Source organism: Lepidochelys olivacea, assembly GCF_965140295.1.
Source record: "Lepidochelys olivacea isolate rLepOli2 genome assembly, chromosome: 15".
NCBI lineage: Eukaryota > Metazoa > Chordata > Testudines > Cheloniidae > Lepidochelys > Lepidochelys olivacea.
This window is the reverse complement of record NC_140425.1, coordinates 17,247,126-17,256,046: the sequence shown is the minus strand read 5'-3', so window position 1 is coordinate 17,256,046 and position 8,921 is coordinate 17,247,126.

The window sequence follows — 8,921 nt, the reverse complement described above, 5'->3', positions numbered from 1 at the left end:
AGGGACTCTGCCGCCGAGCCGGGGCTGGGAGGTGCAGCCGCCAGACGCAGGAAGGAGGTGGCCTTGGCTGAATAGGGGCTGGCATGGGTGAGGACTCGGCACCTCCCCTGCCCACAGTAACCGCACTTCGGGTGTCTGGTCAAGAACTGGCCACCCTACGTTCAAAGCACCAAAGGTCCGAGTCTCACTGGCAGTGCCCAGTATTGCCACTCTAAGCACTGAAAAATTACAGGATTTTAGACACCCAGACTAATACATTTGGGTTCTTTTTATTCTGGTTTTCGAGCCTTTAAGATTCATGTTTTCCAGCTTTTGTTCCTAACCATGAAGGCTAAAAACCTCCTTTAAAAAAAAAAAAAGTTGAAAGTCTCAGTAGATCACCTGACTCTGGGAGCTGGGGCTTTAAGAGTAACACCAAATATTGTGAGAGTCACAATAAAATCATGAGCATTGTCAAAACTGCCTGCACCTTATGCAATCATTTGCAACAGTGCATGTGGGTAAATAACACAACTATTCTGAGGTGGTAGTGTTTTGCACGCACTGCACAGGAATAAATGACTACAGAAGGGCAATGGAGCATCAGGACCCATGTCGTCTAACATTGATCAAAGCAGATCTTTTGGACACAGTGCTTATGACATGGGCAGCCATGGAAGCCCTCTCTACACCAGGGGTCTGATTCTTCATTGTCATGCACCTTGCACAGTTCACACCACCACAAGTGGCAAAGCAGGTGTGTGTTGCACCCCCAATAACTACACAAGGTTCAAGGCAACAGAATCAGGCACTAGGGCTCCCAATGTTGCTGACGCTAGTGGAGCTGAATTGAGAGCAATGTTGGGACATTTCTGAAAATTGTCCAGGCTGAGCTTAAGTTGGGAAAAGGTTGAAAGGGGATGAACAATAGCTGCCCCCTGCCCTCCTCGTGCCTCTGTTATTGGACACGGTGAAAGAGAATTTCATTCTTAACTCCCTTGCTGGTAATTTTCTCCATACTAAGGCAATAAAAGCAGCCCACTAAGTTGTTCTCTAGAGTCTCTTCCAAAGGGCAGTTCCTGCCACTACCTGTTTTTTAGGCACCTCTATGTGGCGTGGACAGTGCAGACTTTGTAAAGCAGAAGTTACTGTTGCTTCTCAAAACATTAACCTCTGCTACAATAAAAGGAATGAAAATACCCTACATTAGTCCTTATGATATGCAGTTGAATAGTTGTGTTTAAATCCAATGGAGGGCTGTTGTAGACATGTACAAGCCAGTTCATTACTTGAATCATGTAGTGTCCTATTTTACAGTAAACTAGATGACCTCTCTCACTGCTCTGACTTCTGGAATGTAAAAGAACAAAGATGGAGTGTTAAGAACTACAGCACTTTATTTCCTCCCACATAATGAATTAGATAGAAATGGCTTTTATCTCGAAAGGTCAAGCTATTGGCAAGATCACTAAGGTTTGAATAAATATTAAAATATGAATCAGATTTTGATTGTTCACTTGCAACTTATTTACAAATGAGGCCTGACTTAGAAATGTGCCTTTCCAACTGCAGTACTCTCTGCAGGGAGAAGACAACAAATTCTGGGCCAGATCCTGGAACTGGTTAGGTTAGATTTCTTCTGGGTTGGAGGTAAGAATGGAATACTTTCCCCACCACAGAGGGGCAGCAGAGCCATTCCATCTCTGCTGTTGAGTTTGAAGGATGCTGTGCTCTGACAGGGGGTTGGGTGTGTTGGTTAATGGATCAGTTTATTTGCATATCAACTTCTAAACTCTGATGTGCCCATGTGTGCTGGAGTGGAGGAAACTCCTGAAAAATATAGCCCTCAAATATGCAAGTTTTGCAAACCCTTTGTGCAGGAGCCCAGTAGGCCCCTACCTCAAACCCTGCACAGTGGAACCACATAATTTCCACTGCTTATTGGGCCTTCTGTGCGAGGAGGCACTCAGATACTGCAGTGATGACTGGAGCATACAAATCTAAACAGAATAGAGTGGGAAGCAGTTGGGACAGAATTTACCTCTCCATGCACATTCTCTGTGTAGAAATAGAGTAAATAGGAACAAATCACTTTATCTGACTGATTGGAAGTAAGTTTTGTTGACTGGTGATTGAAATTACCTGTACAAGAAAAATCAAAATGAACAAAAAGTTCTTAGTTCTTTGGCTGCTCTGAAGTTGGGACTTGTTAAAGCCAACGCATTCTGCTGTTTCAAACTGTCTATCCCTCAGACATCTGGAGAACATCTGGAATAATCAGGATGCAAGTTACAACGGTCTTCAGATATGTCAAATACATATTTTCAATTTCCTGTGGTAAAAAACAACATTTTAAATGACCAATTTAACATAAAAATTGACACTTTCTTAACTATGGAAGTACTGTTGTGTCTCTCTAATTTGCGGCTGAAAAACCCTGGGCCTGATCCTTGGCCCTGCTCTGGTCCCTTTGTGTGTGCAACTCTGATGGTGCAAGGGATTGTACAGATGGCTTATCTGGCCGCATGAGCCCTGGAGGAATTCCAACTTAGCACAAAGCTGACATAGCCACCTCTATGCCAACCCTTTCCATCCCAGCGTGTGTGGTGTGTCAGAGATTCTCGGCAATCCCCGTTTGGATTGTTTGCAGCTGAGTGCAAATTAGACCAGCTTTGAGTTTGCTCTAATTTGCAGAGGGGGACAAAATACCAGGTTCAAGGAGCCACAAAAATGGCATACAGCTGCCTTTCCCCCTTTCCTCAGGTACTATACTAAACTATGCTCAGCTAGACCTGAGAATTGGGCCCTTGCACTAAAGAACACTTACTAATGCTCTAAACACTTATTCTATATACTCAAGAACAGCATCTCTTTGCCTGCCTGCTCAAAGATCTGCTAAAACTGCCTTACACAGTGTACAGAGGATTTTCCCTAGCAAAGGGGGATACTTGGCAAATGTCACTAGGCTATAGAGGTGCAGGGGCGTAAGCCAGGGCATCCCTACTTCCTTATCTTAGCTACTGGAATGCCCTGTAGGAGTCTTAGGCAGCCCTGGGGCTGCTCTAAGTTGCACTTGCACTAGAGGAATCCATATGCACCCACACCCCCTGAAATGTGCTAAGTGCTCCTCATCTGCAGCTTAGGATCTGGGGAACAGTGTTCAAAGTTTTAAATAAATAGCATTGACAGGTCAATTAAAGGTTTGAGTAGTACTAGCTTAGTTAGTTTGTCATGATCCAAGCACAATTCTGTCTTATTTCAAGCACACTGACAAGATACACACATTGACTCTGCATCTAAGTCATATATGTGCAGGAGGTCAGAATACATGATCATGATGGTGCCTTCTGATCTTAAAGCCTATGAGTGCAAGGCAAATGGTGGTAAAAAGTACTAACATTAACTGTACTAACATAGCAAATTGTCAGACCCAAGATTAGAATAAAGGTCTTTTGATTCTACAGCCAATGCCTAATGCACTAGGCAACTGTGCCCAGGCAAGTCACTGAACTCCTCTATCTATCTAGGTATTACCTGGCTTCCGTCATATAAGGGCCTCAGTGCCTTACTCGCCCTGTCACAACCCTCCTGTGACAACACTGAGCAGACCCAGATGACAAGTTAAACAACCCCCCCATCCTTTTTAGTTTCTTGTATTCATAGTAGTTGCTTTTGTGTCAATAGGAAATGCTGTCTTGAACCAGTAATTTGAGCTGACAAGCATTCCTCGATCCCTGTCCTCAGCTTCCAGCTGAACTGGGCTACAGCAGCTTCTCAGTTCAGGGCCCTTATCTAAGACCTCCCCTGAGGATATTTTCTGGAGTCCATCAGTGGCTACCTTCAAAGTCCACCTTTGATCATCTTGGCCTCGAAATTTTCACTTGATCTTCCTTTCTTGAAGGATGTTTAATTTTTAAGCCCTGTTTATTTGCATGCAGATCCCTCTGGATTTGGGCCTAGTTTGACTTACCTTTCCTAGTTTGCACGCATTATCTCAAACACTGTTATAGGAGGGACACTTTTGAAATCAATCAATGAATAAGTAAGATGTGAAGCCTGACTTTGCTACCGTGCATCATGGGTAGCAATGGGAGAGATGGCAGCAACTTGAACGATGGTAGTCGATCACCGACTGCGTCTGGTGAGCCTCCACTAAGGTTCCCTTTCTAGGAAAGCGGGCGGCACTTTGTATTTGGGGGAGGAGAGCGGACGATTAATATTTTTTAGTTTGCATTCCAGTAGCACTTAGAGGCACCCACCAAGCTAACGGCATCATTGCACCAGTGCTGTAGAAACACAGGCAACACACAACTAGCACAAAAGCTTTTGCACAGGTTGGGGCAAATCGCCTTGCTGTGCTCCAGAGAGCACACAGCAAGCTGGACTGGCCCCAGATCTATGCCAGTTGTTCTCAACCAGCGGAATGTGTACCCCTGGGGGTACACGGAGGTCTTCCAGGGGGTATATCCCCTGATCTAGATTTTGCCTAATTTTACAATAGGCTACATAAAAAGCACTAGCAAAGTCAGCACAAACTAAAACTGCATACAGACAATGACTTGTTTGTACTGCTCTAAATACTATATACAGAAATGTAAGTACAATACTTATATTCCAATTGATTTATTTTATAATTATATGGTAAAAATGAGAAAGTAAGCATTTTTTCAGTAATGGCATGCTGCAACACTCTTGTATTTTTATGTCTGATTTTGTAAGCAAGTAGTTTTTAAGTGAGGTGTAACTTGGGGGTACACAAGACAAATTGGATTCCTGAAATGGGTACAGTAATCTGGAAAGGTTGAGAGCCACTGATCTATGTGATACACTAAACCAGGGGGTTTCAAACTTCATCCATTTGTAGACCCCTAAAAATTTTTGAATGGAGGCATGACCCCCTTTGGAAATCTTAGACATAGTCTGCGGACCCGCAGGGCGCGGCGGACCACAGGTTGAAAACCAATGCACTACACACAGAGCTCCCGATATTTAGCTGTACTGGAGTAGGTCTAGCATATTCATCCACTAGAGGGCAGTGACACTGCAACATATTTGTTGGCCAGGTTCTGGGTTCTGGCTGGTAGCAGGAGGCAGGCAGGCAGCTGGTTACAAACGTGGAATGGGGATCTTGGAAACTCCTCTTAGGGCAGGAGTGAGCAAACTGGGATTAACACTTCACAGAGACACACATTTTACAGCATTGTTCTTACTTTCTTCAGTGCGACACTCGGTAACAGTGGGCCTGGCTCCAGGACATTATAAATTCACATTGTTCCCTTCCCAGTTGTATCATCTCTCACGTGGAAAGTTGAACTGCGGCCCATGCGCTCTCCATGACAGGCAGAACTCTCTTTTGCCAAATGTGTGACAAACAGTCAGACTCAGCAGTGGGAAAAGGGCTGGAGATCCAGAACCCTCACCCTTTCACAAGGGCTACTTCGTGCTGCATCACAGAATTATTACCACGTCGGACGAACTAGACCGTTCATCTGTTGAATGAGTTTGGTACGGGAGGAAAGGTATCTGTCTATCTCTGTTCTGATACTGATGCCCATCACCATTCCGGGGGAGTGTTCAGGCCATTAGGGATGGGGGTTCATTCCTCATCACAAGAGTTAAAAGCCAGACAGCCGATGAATTCTTGAAAAGTGGAGCAGAATGTTAGATTGGGACGACAGCCCTCATCTCAGTTACCCAGCCCCCAACAGTAATCTTTGTACTAGGTGCAATTTTAAGACCCCACTAACTTGACCCCCACCCCAATCCTTTCAACTGGTCCTTGTCTCTGCAGTCTCTCTCTGTCTGGGGCAGCTGAAAGCCATAAAAATGCCACTCTATAGCTGTCTGATTGGAGTGCTGTAAAAAAGGAAGCAGCCCCTTCCCATCCTTCTTGTCCGAGGAAGACGTTTCATTCTTAGTTTAAATATTTAGCTTATTTTTCCTACACTGAATTGCATCAGACACTCACCTGCCTTACTCCTAATTATTTAATCTATGATGCTAGACCTTTTGATAACTGCTTAAACTGAACTAAATAATCTCAAAAAGAAAAGGAGGACTTGTGGCACCTTAGAGACTAACAAATTTATTTGAGCATAAGCTTTCGTGAGCTACAGGTCAGTTCCTAGCTACACCAAACTTCCTATTCTTGATTATTTCAAAGACTAAAGTCCTCCTGCTAGGTGAAATGTCTGTCTCATCTCTCTGACATTACTAAGAGGCAGATTTATCTAGTGGTTAAAGAATGGGACCTGCAGTCTGGACTCCAGTGTTCTAGTCCCTCTGGTACCACTAAGTCACTGTGTAACTTGTTACTCTGAAACCTGTGTAACTTTGGTCACTCAACCTCTTTGTGCATCCAATGCTCTCATCTGTAACATGGGGCTTATTGCTCCTCTACCTCACAGGAATGTTTTGAGGATTAATGTTTGTAAAGCACATTGATTTTGTCAGCTGGAAGAAGATATAGAAGGATCATGATGTTGGTGATGATGATTAATAACGTTCCCTTTGTCAGAAGCACTGGGCTCATTCTTGACTTCAAATTTACTTTTCCTTGTTTGTTTCCAAACACACACACACAAAATGGCCATGAAATTAACAGATATTGACAGCAGGGTCAGGCAGGCAGAAACACATCTGGAAGGAAGCCTCAGAAATTTAAAAGGAGGAAAAAGCAGGTCAAATTGTTAACATAAAACTTTATAAAACTATGTAAGAACTGTGCAGCCACAAAAAGGTGCTTGGAACTCAGAGTACGAAATCTATGTACATGGTATTTGTGCCTTCAGAGTGAGCAGACAGAATTCCACTGTATAGATACAAACAATATCCACTGAAATGGATCTTGCTGGAGAGCCATAGGTATGATAAAGATGATAGTCAGCTTCCATTCTACGAAACAAAAAAACCTTTGAATAGCAATTATACTCAGACAAGGACAGGGATAGTATATTATTAGCTGCTCTTGGAAAAAACCAAACCAAACAGGATAATCAACTTGATTGATCTTGCTTGTACTTTTCTCTCAGATTTTTAGTCCTTTATCCAGGGGAAGAGAAAAAAGTTAACAGGTAAACAAGCTTCTATGCCAGAAGACATCCAGGCTACAAATCGTATATACATCCAGTCTTGTATACATGTGTGGTAGCCTGCAATACTATTTGAGGACAAAAAAGTGCTAGAATAAAGTTAATGGGAAAGAATATGAGGAAGGCAAGAACTTGGTGACATAAGGGCCTGATTCTCATTATATTAATTACATTTACACACTGCCAGAGAGATGTAAAAGGGCTATAGTGTAAAGGAGAAACAGGCCCACAAGTATGGAAGAAAAACTGAATAAGTATGTTGTCTCCATTTTGTTTGATGTTTGGACATTCATAGGACAATATACATTGCAACTTAATTTTGTTTAGCATCTTCCATACAATCTATTTCCAAAGGAGTTACAGTAAATAATACAATTACAGAGTAAACAACAGCAGCTGGAGAGAGAAATCAAGAAGCATAAGGAATGGTGATCTTATAGTAAGTAGCATCAAATGCAAGTCCACACACAGTTTCACCATAAAGCAGTGTTATACATTTCATAGTAAATTCCATCTACTGTACATAGTCAATATAAATACGTCACAAAAATATTTCCACTGTTAATTGCTATATATATTAACTGATATTTCCAATTTTACAGAATTCATGAAAAGAAAAAATTTAGATACTGAATTCAAGACAAAAACAGTACATTAAAAGTATCCATCGGTCAAAGTTAAGATTGTAGTGTGATGAAATACATACTTCTTTATGCTTAAGAAAATATGTTTGTTTCTTATGTGGCTTGCAGAAGTTTTATTATGACCCTAATGATTCATTTCCTTGCTTTTAAAGGCTTGGATTCTGTAAATTATGGGTTAAGATAACTTTGGGCTGTCACTTAGCAATCTTAGCTGGTTTGGGAAACAATTTTTTGTTCATTCGATTGTTTTGGAACAAACCGTGTATGTAAAATTTCTGCATTGAATTAATAGGCTAGATCTTCAGCTGGTGTCAACTGGCGACTTCAGTGGAGCTATACCAATATACACCAGTTGAGGATTTGGTCCAGTGTTTCTTCTAACAAATAAAAAAAACCAGCATACAATGTTAGCCTCCCATTCCTCCCTTGGCTTTAAGCTTGCCTCTCACTCCAGGACATGGCCAGATGTCATCTTTAAAGAAACCCTGCTTCTGCCATACTCCTTAGCTATGCTTTTATTAGCTCTTCCCTTGATTATTGCAAATCCCTTCCTCTTTGGTCTTCCTACAGCCAACTCTAAGTTTCAGGTGTCCAACGTACTGCAGCTAAACTGCTCCCCCTGCTCCCCCGCAGCTTCAGTTTAGCTGCAGTACGTTGGACTGTAACACCTGAAACATCTGCTGGGATCCCATCTGGGTGGAAGAGGTGGCTTAGTGGCCAAAGCATCAGACTTGAAATTGTTAGACTGCTTACAACCACATTATCAAATTCCAGCATGATCTTCTCATCCTTTCCTCTTTCTTAGGAAGGAACAGTGAGATCTATATAGCTTACGCTGAATGGCTGTTTTGAATGATACCTTAAAAACTGAGGTCCCCTTGGCTCTGCACAGACATTATATATTCCATGGTACTTTTCATAAGAGTAAGGTGTTCCGTTGCCTCTTTGGTCAAAATCCACCACCAGCCCACGTGCGTGCACACATGCACTGTTGTGCCATGGCACTCCACCAGAGAGCTGGCTATATTTCAGTGGTGCTGTCTATAGCTTATCAAGGGCTCAGAAATCATTAGGAAAGGACGCTGCATTGCTATCTAGCAAAGTATTACTCTCTCAGAATTCATTTCACTATTAACCTCCTGGTTTTCCAAACTCTCCCTGGATCAAAGGCACCCTTCTTTTATACCCCTACTTCCTCTGCTCCTCA